The following is a 12,099-nucleotide window of genomic DNA, read 5'->3' as shown; positions in this document are numbered from 1 at the left end:
ATATTTTATATAATATCTTACATTTAAAAACACTTATGAGAAATGAAATAAATCATTCTAAGCAAATTCAGCGAATTTTGCCAAAAGTTTAGTTGTCACATGATGGTACGTTTTTTTTTGTCGTTTTTTTTAATGTAACATCTCACATTTTTACTAACCTAAGTAATGGTACGATTTTTTACATGGTTACACTTTCATTATGTTCTAAGTAATGGTACCTATTGTTTTATATGTTATTTTTACTATATAACGTCTCACATTTTGTTCTAACATAAGTACAGGTAGGTTTGTTTGTTTTTTTTACAGTGTAGCATCACACGTTTTAATCGTGTTAAATTCCATCCCAAATGGTTTTTTTTGTTTATTTCAATAAAGGCATTCTATGTGCAGTTATCAATAACAATAATTACCTATTAAACTAGGTCAAAGGCCAACTTATATGTCAAATTAAAAATTAAATAACTTCAGGCTAATTCAATATTTTAACACCCATTACACAATCACACTCGTGCAGCTAGACATGCCAATCTTATCAGATTACTTGCTAAATACAACAGTAAATATAGTGTAAAAAAAGCTAAAACAAATACGAAGAAATAATTTGTTTGCACTGGCAACTCCAAGACTTGAAGTGACAATTTAATTTTTTCTTTTTAACAAAGGTGTTAACTTTAACAACATTTCTACATCAGTGAAAGGGCAGATTTCACTAACACTTTAAATATCATTATTAGTGATAAGAAAGTACACAGTAACGTCAACATGTAACTATCGTTGTTTGGAAATAATAACAAGTTATAAATACATTACATAACATTTTCACAGAACTTAGTCACACGTATGTAAAGGATACCTACGGCGTTCTAACATATGCATAATATAGCGAAAATTTGACTCTCCTTGTAACTAATCTTCCCGGAGGCAGGAACATAAATTACGATTCCACGTATAACAAATGGAGAAAAGAGAAATGACTGGATGTAAAGCAACAAGACCATGAAATACCGCATTAGCAAAATGGAAAGAAGCCGAACGCTAAGCTTCCTTCGTTCTTAGATTTACACCGGGGCATTGCAGTAAAAAGTAAAACGTGGACATCGAAGTTGAATGTAAAATCAGGTAATATATACATTGAATAAGGACCCCGAGGAAATTCCGAATAAATCTTCGTCAGAATCCTTGAATATTGTTATTAATTACCAAGGGTTGACTGTTTAAAGGGAGAAAGGCTCCGCTGATTATGTTACTCGATATAACAATCAGATTTAGTGTTATTTAATTGTTTTTTTTCTCCACAATGTCCACGGTTTGTTCTTTTATTGTTTCGTGTTTAGCCGCTCGTATATCATAGCTATAATTTGTTTAATTATATGTAATACTCACCTTTTGGTCAGTTTTTGTCTTACTTTCACAAACGTCCTGCTTCAATAGTTGTTCCTATTCATATAATGATGTGTACTCAATAATCAATTACAAGAAACAAACAGGTATGGGAACAGCAAGTACTACTTGACGGAATGAGATATGTTTATCGTAACATTTTGTTTAACGTCTATCCATGTCATCACATCATGGAACTCGACTAGATTCGTACAGTTGTATGAACGCACATGTTACAGAGACATTAGCAGGTGGCAATTAGCAATCAGTCTCGTACTGGTACGTGGAAATATTCCTGTTTATGCACATGTGATCTCATAACTGTCAAAGTTTGTATTTTCGTTACGTCCTCCAAATAAGAGCAATAACATAGAAAGGTTCGTAGTTGCAGGGTTATATTTAATTATTTCCAATGAAGTCACAATTAACAATCACGTACGTTTTGCTTCACAACACTTTTGAAACTAAGAGCACTGTTCGAATTAAGCGTTACGTTCAGGTCTTTACAAAAACAAAACAAATATAGAACACTTCAGTAGGTGACCAGAATACGATACGAGTACTGTGAAGCAAACAAAACATGAATCATATCATTCTCTTTCAGGCCCGGTATGGCCAAGCGTGTTAAGGCGTTCGACCCCTAATCCGAGGGTCGCGGGTTCGAATCCCGGTCGCACCAAACATGCCCGCCCTTTCAGCCGTGGGGGCATTAAAATATGACGGTCAATCCCACTATATGATGGTAAAAGAGTAGCCCAAGAGTTGGCGATGGGTGGTGAAGACTAGCTGCCTTCCCTCTAGTCTTACACTGCTAAATTAGGGACGGCTAGCGCAGATAGCCCTCGTGTAGCTTTGCGCGATATTCCAAAACAAACGAACAAACAAAATAATAAAACCATTGCAGGCCTGTGTAATCAGTACTATAAAGTTCGATGGAATTGCTAAAAACAACTGTCAACAAATCTACCTGAACACATACTCAGTTGTCCGTCCGTCTTTCAATTTCTATTCTAACAAAGACACACAGACTTATAAAGGGTTTTGCTTGAGCTGAAGAATGTCACTTTTCTCTCGGTAGGATGATATAAGATTAGAGGGAAAGCAGCTAGTAATTACCGTCCACCGCCAATTCTTGGGCTACTCTTTTACCAACGAGTAGAGGGATTGACCGTCACATTATAACGCCCCCAAGGCTGAAAGGGCGAGCATGTTTGGTGCGACGGTGATTTGAACCCGCAACCCTCAGATTACGAGTCGAACGCCTTAACCCACCTGGCCGTGCTAAGCCTGTTTTATTATTTTGAATTTTTACATGTGCTACAGTAATTCCTATTTGCTGAATCCATAAATAATACCCGATTTTCTCCATCACGTACATATTTTTCACAAAAGCCATACGTACTTTTATATAAATGAATCGTTTGTATTGAAATCGGGTCACATTTTGTTATGTTTAAAATGTTGACAACCATTGGCTATTGATTTCTCTAAATCAGTCGCGACGCCGTCTTATTTATAATTCTAGAACCCACAAGAAACACACCAACAGTGTTAACAGAGGGCATAACGCGTCATTTCTGGGTAGTGTTTGATTGTCAGTGCATGTTGAATTTTTTTTTTTTTTTCAAGATTATTTAATCATCGCTATGACAACAAGAAGTTGAATAAATGACCCAACCATATTCTGTTATATGTGTCTTCAATTTGATCTAAGTTAGTTTTAGTTTTCAATACGTAAAAAATCCTTAGGTGATAGAAAAGAAACTAATATTATTTTCAAAATCTGCTGACATATGGAAAAATCCGTTATTAAAACCAAAACAACTGTTATGAACTTTAAATTCAAAGGCTCGTGTTATTCTTCGTTTCAACTAACTGATGTTAACCTGATCCATTATGAGTTTGATGTAAGCCACGGATATAAGATCTTGTACTAACTAGCTGAAACTTGCAAATTATGTTTAACAAAACCAACGTATTTCGGTTATTATATTGTTTCTATTATTTTTTAAACCATATTTTCTTAAAGTAAAAAAAATGGAAATTCTTAACACATTGCTTGCGACTTTAGTTGGATACGATTCTATTCAAAAACACGTTTACCATCCAAAGCCATGTTTTTTTTACAGGTATGTGTTTTAAGATAAGTTCAGCACTGTTTCTTATTTAATCCTTAAAGCAAACACTTCTGATATTTAGAGTTTAATAGGTCACTTATTCTTAATAAAGCAAGTTTATAAATGGATATGTACAAACAGAAAACTTAAAACAAATTTCGTGGGAAACGTTCATAAACAAAACTGTAATATTTAAATAAAACGTAACAGTTACTTTAGTCAAACATGATTTTTTAATGTATAGAACTTTACTCAACTTATTGTGTTTACATAAAAAATCACACGTAAGCTGAATTAAAAAGTCTGAAACACATGAACAATATAGACAGTTTTCAGTTAAATTATTTTCATCTTGAAATGGTGTTAAATATAAGGAAACCAAAATGTGTGGAAGATTCATATTCCTTGTTAAACAGCACCGATAAACAGCAATTCTTACATATTTTACAACACATTTCATATTAATATTACGCAATGTTGGCTTATGAGTATAAAAAATGTAACAAAGAGTTTGCTGTCGTTACGCAGAATACAGTGTACATAAATCATCAAAAAATGATTAACCATTTTCACTGATATTCAAAATTATGTATACTAGTATTCGTTTGTAGTTAAGTACAATGGATTATCTGTACTGTGCCAACCACATGTATCAAAACCCAGTTTTAATGTTGTAAGCCTTCGGACCGTTACCGTTGAGACACTGGAAGGTGAAGGGGTGGGGTTTTGCTATTGATTGGAGATGTGACACTACTCTCTCAACACTTTAAACGGGAGGTGGATCAACAACAAAACAATTGGTTTAGTTTCATCTCTCAAGTGCTCGTGCCATTAAACAAGTTTTAAAGCACAGCGGGTGGAAGTGCTGTGGGGGAGCCGCAGAACGAGCTTGGCAGATCGTTATCTGCAAGGGGGTAAATAAAACAGTGTATCAATTGTGGATGACTGACTTTTGAGTCAAAATCTAGAGCGGCCTCGTAAAATGATGTTTGTGTTATCGGGCCGTGGCGTCAGACATTTTATGAAATGTTTGGATCTACACATGCACTTATAGACGCAGTGAGGCGTATAAAGATTTTGCTGGATAGTAATTGGGAGCCATAGATGTAAAGCAAGATTATTTTACTTATATAACTCTAACGTTGAACGGTATCCCATAATAGTGACTCATTCAGATCTTGGAAATTCATGATAAGAAACGTGTCCTCATGATACTCATTTAGTGAAATAACACGAAAACAAACCCGTCCTATGAAAGTCTAGTATTACGTCAGAACACTAAGTTGTAGTGAAGTTCTATGGACCATTAATTTACGTGTTCAAATCCCTGTTCACTTAAGAACTAATTTTGAAACGAAAAACTTTAGAAAGTTGATAACATAGCAATGACTCCACCGAACATAGTTAAGGGTAGAGCAACTTTCTGGCCTCTATACAGAGATTTTCATTGGATCGATCTTGTTAGAGTGGATGGCTGCATTTTGATCTCGGTGAGGCGTTATTTGTAACGTCGTTTATCCTCAAGATCCAGGCAGTTGTAGTCCACATGAAAATCAACGAAAACTAAATCCAATTAGCATAAATAATGTTTAAAATATTGTTGATAACATGTTTCATGACACGTGTTAAGAATTTTCTATTTGGCAGAAAAATGGTATACAAGTATTAAATTTACCTATCGAATTTCTCACGATCGTTACTAAAAGTCAGAACTTTATCACAATTACGTGAAGAAATTATGTAGTGTGACAGCTGTTGCTTTTTAACCTGTCCCTGACCTCTGACGCTTACTCTAATGCATGGAAGTTCTTATTATATGGCACCAGCAACTAACGTATGATTCACAAGTTATCAAGTTCACATCGCCGAGAAACGTCATTGTTAACAAATACATTAACCTGGTTCACCAACAAGGCATTGTTAAACGTTCTTTACTGTACAATCTTATATTTATAAGCTGTAATAAATGTCTGTTTCCTGTCGAACAACGGGGATTTCCTTCACGCCTTGAATGAACTAACATCCTTCGATATAATTTTTTTCTTAATGAGTCTAAACATCTTTTAAGAAATTATGAACTAGTGTCGTCATTCGTTCAGGACGTGTTCCAGTCTTCACATGACAAGTCTGAATGAATTTAATTTGATTACCTAGAGCCCTGTGACAAAACCTTTTGCAGTTGTCGTGACTGTACAGAAAACTTGAGGACTTAAACAGCTACATTTTAAAACATCATAATAAAATAAAATGGATCTCTACGTCTCTGTTTGCAACTATAACAACCACGCTTTGATCTCTTCACGTGTAAGTTCATTCGAACATTGCACATATCGTAATAATTGTGTAAGTATAGCAACCAGGCTGACTTCCTAGTTTTGTTTCAGCTCACTCGGGTAATTATTGTTCGTAAGTATAAGAATCCCTCACTCACTCACTAACACTGTGTGAATTTACTCAACTATTGCAAAAATTATTTTGATTATTGCTTGTAAGTATAACAATAACATTCTGACTTTTGTGAACATATTCATGTAATGCAGATATCACAACAATGATTATTGTTTGTAATGATATATAAACAAAATGTAGCAATAAATGTATTGTACAACATTTAACTTTTCAAAGAAACTAACATTTACATTCACAAACGCATTGCTTACACAAATGAGGCACAAACTGATCGGTGTGTTTCTGGCAGATTTAGCTAAAATTATTTAAACTTATTTTAATGCGTATGCTATATACAATAATATCAAGGGAGATTTATAACAAGCCTGCAGTTTTTAGTTACTCTATACGTTAGCATTAAGTACAATGAAGAATATATGTTTTATTATTCTGCGTGACATTTGTCAAAACTGTCAATACAGAAATAACTTGCTCTGTTAGCTCCATGAGTTGCAGTGTAGAATCAATAAGAGAATAAAAACAAAACCAACTGAACTCTCTTGTAAGTTGACAACGTCAAATACTTTGATAGAGAGGCTTTAAAACCAACATATCAATTGCTTTTCAAAACGTTAAGCTCAGTATAGTCTTGTTAGGTTCCAAGTACTCCACGTATCGTTGTATTTACTCTTGTAATAGATCGTTTCGATAAAACTCAAATGGCTGTTGTTTAATTATTTCTGTTCATAATATCATATGGTGCTAAGCAACATATCATTGGAACATTATTAGTACCTTATTTTACTCAAGTGAATATAACGGAGTTCCCAGAGAATTCCATGTAACAAATCAAAGTTTGCATGTAAGAAAGTAGTCATTACCTTTCGTAGCTAGTGTTGTGAATATCTACACACGCCAAAGAAACAGGATATATTAGCTGTTGTTTGGAGTTCATCAGGAATCATTATTGGTTTAGCGCTTCAATCAGATCAATAAATAGTTTTAAGTTAAAATTTATTTTCGTTTTTGTAGTCCGAGCTTTCAATTTATTTATTTTTTTCCCAATTGTTCCACTTCTGTGATTATAAACGTAAATTTTAAGGGCAATTCTGGAAAAAAAAAAGTTTCAAATCCAGAGTAGTGCAGATAAATTACTATTTTTGTTGCTAAAAATTGTTGTTTGCTTTTACGCTGTTCTTGTTATGTGTTTACTTTTAAATCTATGTAACATATTCGTTTATTAGATTAATGTAAAAATAATAAAACAATCGTTGACCACCTCGGTTCCCATGGTTCATTCAAGAATACGGTATATATATGTGTGTATGTTACGCTTGTTTTCTTACCACTGTTTATTGAACCATAAATCTATACCTGACAAGTTTGTTTTCTTAATTATTTTGTTTTTGAAAGATGAAAAATGATTTCTTTTACAGACTTGCCCATTCAAAAAAGTTCTGCATACTGGGGGAGGGAGGAAGTTTCTCATTTATAGCCAGAAAAAAAACATGCAGGTCTTTTGTTACACTTTACACGCGCATATCAAAGTACCTATTTTTTTTGTTAAGATAGCGAAGAAAATGTTTAAACTTAATCAACCAGTTATATATCGATTAGCATCTGTTTATAAACTTTTGCTTAGTGGTTAGTGAGCCGGACTCTGACTCCAAGGGTCAACGTTGCCTCAAAAATTATGCACTTTGCTGCCATGGTAACAGTCGAATCCCACTATCCTTTTGAGCGGGACACGAATTGGTGGTGGTAAGTGTTATTGGATACATGCTTTCACTCTAAGCTACCAGGTAGGATTACTGATGTCCGATACAGATAGTTCCTGTGTAACTTTCTGCGAATATCCGAAAAAAAACACACGCTATTTTTGTTTTGTAACAGACTGTTTGAACTAATGAAAAAAAACAAACTAAAAGTCCAACAGTTCTCTGTAATTGCACTTATATAAACATTTGTAACTTATGCACCTAACTTTAATTATATACTGATTTATCATTATAATAGCCTTTTAAAATGTTAATTAATTTTATTAACGAATTGTAATTTTAACAAGTTTGTGTTAAAAGGATCCATAGAAATAGTCAATGCTTTGTCTATTCTGTTAGCAGGAAAGCTCCTTCAGCTCCTTTCCACGATGTCTGATAATAAGACCTTTACTTCAACCCCCCTTTTGTTAGAAATCGTTTCTTTTGTCAAACGCCTGTGACTACAAACGTCTACTTTCGTTATAAGCCAACTACACAGAACCTCTGTCCTAGTGAACATACGATTTTCTAAACCTAATTATTAGTTTAGTTACTTATTTGGTGTTGTTGTTTTAATACGTGTTAACACCACAGACTTACCGAATTACTACCGTGTACCTTAAAGGTTCAACAAAAACAAATATATTTCTTCTTTTAAGTCGAATTATTATATGTGTTTGTGTACGTATCTCACCTATTAATGTTAACAGCAATGGGTTTATTGGAACGAACTTGCGGGTCCACACTTTGCATAGTATGTGTAGAATTCATCAACTGTTGCAAACGGTTTCATAATAACGTCTTATCCAACGAAAGTAACTTTCGTTTAACCTTTCATATTAATCATTAAGTCATGTTCGTTATTAACTTTCTATTCTGTACGTAGATACTCTGTTAAGACAACTATATTAAGACTGTTACTGAAGACACCAATATACTTTAACGAGGAAACATTAACATTTTGAAACTAAGAACATTATATTCTTATGGATTAAACCAATATTTTAATAAGTTTACTATTTGAGTAATAATTACTGTATTACTAAGTTTTCTTTTTATATAACTTTTTTCATAAAAATAGGAAAACTGGCCTCTAAAACCCAGGGTACCTCTTATAAAACCACATTATAGTATAGTTTGTACCCTGGGATCTTTTTAATTAATGCAATAAATTGTGTTTAATTTATCTTTGTTTCAGCTTGTTTTCTAAGTTATAACAAACTAATATGATTAGAGGTTTGAACTGCTGTTTTTAACGCAATCCTTCCGTGTGATTTTGTTAACTTATATTTATCAAAATGTATTAATTTTCACTAATATATATGTATATATTATAAAATAATAAAACATGGGCGTCCGCAGAGGAAGTAATTGGTTCCTTAACATTCCACAGAATATAGCAAGAATTAAGATGTAAACATCACGTCATAGTTAAACTAAAGATTTAGTAATTTTCATTAAAACAGTGGATCTGTGTTCGAGGTTAAGCACACGTCACGTGTATTTTTTTAGTCTGTTGACTTACGTACATGTTTTGCCTCTTCCCACAAATATTTTGTGGGCACTCTTGTTATGAATATAATAATAAGCCTATATTCATAAAATATACCAAACTAACTTTTCAGAAAGTTTCACGTCAAACTTACTAAGACTTACCTTCTATCTTGATTAAATGTATCTAATATTGTCACTGTTGTGTCCGAATGAAAATTTCACTTGAGGAAGTGATCAGTAGCATTACAGATGACCACGTAAACTCTCTCTTCTTGAAATTAGCGGGCTTATACTGCACAGCTTCGAGTTGTTTCTAATAAGTTTGGCTTGACTTACATGAATTACAAACTCGCAAGTTAGTTACTTTAAATCTCTATTAGTACGCGGCGTTCTTGTCCTGACGGTGTAACAGTCGTCTCACTTTTATCATATTTTGTCTTTTCTACACAGTTTGAGGCAGGTCTTAAGTCGGTCCCATGTCTTGTAAAATGTTTTATTAAGAAGCGTGCCACACCTGAGTAGCTCTTCCTATTGGCACACAGCTCTTGTGCTGAATGATACGGCCGAGATACAGTGTCTGTTTCTCCACAGTTGTTGGACTAGTCTATTTTCTTATATTAGAGGTGATAGGTATTCAAGCTGCGCACTTAGAAGAAGCCGAAAAGCTGCACGCAGGTGAAAAAATAAAAAAGATTAATTTTCACGCGGGCGCAAACTTGTGATGTAGAATGCGCTGAATATAAGCAAGACGTTTTATATATATAGTATTCGAAAGCACGTAAAAATTACTTATTAGTTCTTCATTTGCTAAACGCCAGTGAAACCCAGGTACGGTGACATAATATTTGTAAAAATAACAGTAGTAATACTCATAAGAGTCATGATTGTATTGTTTCCTTAGCGAACATATTAAGTTGCCAGATTTCACATGTTAATGATATAACGAAAGAAAGAACGGTGTAAGAAATGATATGTTATTATAAGTGTGAAAACAAGGTATTTTCTATGTTGAAGAAAAGAGACGGCATATCAAACGATCATACGTTTCACAACAGTAGTACAGTGGCATGTCTGCAGTCTTACAAGTCTAGAAACCGGGTTTCCGATACTCGTTATGGGCAAAGCACAAACAGTCCATTGTGTAGCTTTGTGTTTAACTTCAAAACAAAACAAGTGACACTTCGATGGCTCAAAATTCTCACGCATAGGTTTCTTCCATCAGTGCCCGGTATGGACAGGTGGTTAGGGCGCTCGGCTCGTAATCTGAGGGTCACGGATTCGAATCCCAGTCACACCAAACATGTTTGCCATTTCAGTCGTGGGGGCGTTATAATGTGACAGTCAGTCTCACTATCCGTATGTGTGTGTGTTTTTTTTCTTATAGCAAAGCCACATCGGGCTATCTGCTGAGCCCACCAAGGGGAATTGAACCCTTCATTTTAGTGTTGTGAATCCGTAGACATACCGCTGTACTAGCGGGGGGCTCCGTTAGTAAAAGAGTAGCCTAAGAGTTGGCGATGGGTGTTTATGACTAGAGGGACGGTCCTCTAGTCTTAGATTGCTAAATTAGGGACAGCTACCACAGATAGCCTTCGTGTAGCTTTGAGCAAAATTCACAAACAAACAATCCTTCACAATATGTTTTACTTCTTCACTCAGTAAATGTCTTCTTTAGTATTGTATGTTCATATATGTGTAGCCTCTTCCACCTTCTCAACATCGTCTCTCTGTCCTCAGAATTTTGTAACACTTCATAAAAGGCTGACTTATAGCCAAGTTATTTGTTGTGTTCTCAATCAAGACATTGACAATGATGCCTGATTCCAATCGGAACCTTAAATAGTGCTGCGGCGTAATACTATTTATCAGGGGTATCATACAGCTGAATTTCTTCTTTTCTTGACGAGGGGGATGAAGTCACAGTCAGAAGACAAGGAACATTTGATATCAACGATTGGTTAATAATAATAATCATAAACATAATTATACAAGTGGGGACTTTTACCTTGTATGTTATTAACTTTGTTTTGAATTTCGCGCAAAGCTACACGAGGGATATCTGCGTTAGCCGTCCCTAATTTAGCAGTGTAAAACTATAGGAAAGCAACTAGTCATCGCCACTCACCGCCAACTCGGGCTACTCTTTTACCAATCAATAGTGGGATTTATCGTCAAATTATAAAGCCCCAAACCTAAAAGGACGAGCTTGTTTGGTGTGACAGGAATTCGAACCCGCTACCTTAACATTACGAATCGAGTGATTTAACCGCCTGGCCATGCTGTTATTAAGTTTCTGCTCTTACATTAACTCACTTGTTTCCAATACTGACAAACATTTTTGAAGATATTTAATCAAATGTTTATCAGCGTATAAAAAAACACACACGCCATAAAGATTTTCAGGGATAAAAACGTCGAAAACATTTTTACCCGTTTTATTTTGTTTATATTTGATACTATGAAAATCTTGAAATTACCAAAGCTTCTACTTGTTACTAATGATGTTTTTCTATTATTTTTAAGCCATATTTTCTTCAATGAAAAACTAGATGATTTCTGAACACGTTTCTTGTGACTTCAGCTGGACACGATTCTGTTCAAAAACACTTTTACAATCCAAAGCCATGTTTTTTTCAGACAGGTTTTAAGATAAGTTCAGCACTGTTTCTTATTCAATCATTATGGCAAACACCCTGATATTTAGAGTTTAATAGGTCACTTATTCTTAATAAGCACATAGAATAGCAAGTTTATAAACGGACATGTACAAACAGTAAACTTAAAACTAATTTCTTGGGAAAAGTTCATAAACAAAACTGTAATATTTAAATAAAACGTAACAGTTACTTTACTCAAACATGATTTTTTTAATGTATAGAACTTTACTCAGCTTATTGTGTTTCCATAAAAAAATCACAGGTAAGCTAAATTAAAATGTCTAAAACACATTAACAATATAGACA

The 12,099-nt window shown here is 34.2% G+C and overlaps 1 protein-coding gene across 2 annotated transcripts in view; it reads right to left on the bottom strand.

The window, feature by feature from the left end:
* The window catches only part of LOC143228074 (uncharacterized), a 190,973-nt gene extending 181,283 nt beyond the window's left edge, over positions 1-9,690 (bottom strand). The window contains exon 1 of one of the 2 annotated variants that reach the window (XM_076459415.1): positions 9,299-9,690. The gene's annotated coding sequence lies outside the window, so the exon portion shown is untranslated. The remainder of the gene's footprint in view (positions 1-9,298) is intronic. The other variant, XM_076459425.1, reaches the window with a different exon arrangement.
* Positions 9,691-12,099: the final 2,409 nt, after the last annotated feature.

The sequence above is a fragment of the Tachypleus tridentatus genome, chromosome 1, assembly GCF_004210375.1.
Source record: "Tachypleus tridentatus isolate NWPU-2018 chromosome 1, ASM421037v1, whole genome shotgun sequence".
Classification (NCBI taxonomy): Eukaryota; Metazoa; Arthropoda; class Merostomata; order Xiphosura; family Limulidae; genus Tachypleus; species Tachypleus tridentatus.
Note: the sequence above shows the minus strand (reverse complement) of the source record. Positions and strands in the feature narration are given on the sequence as shown.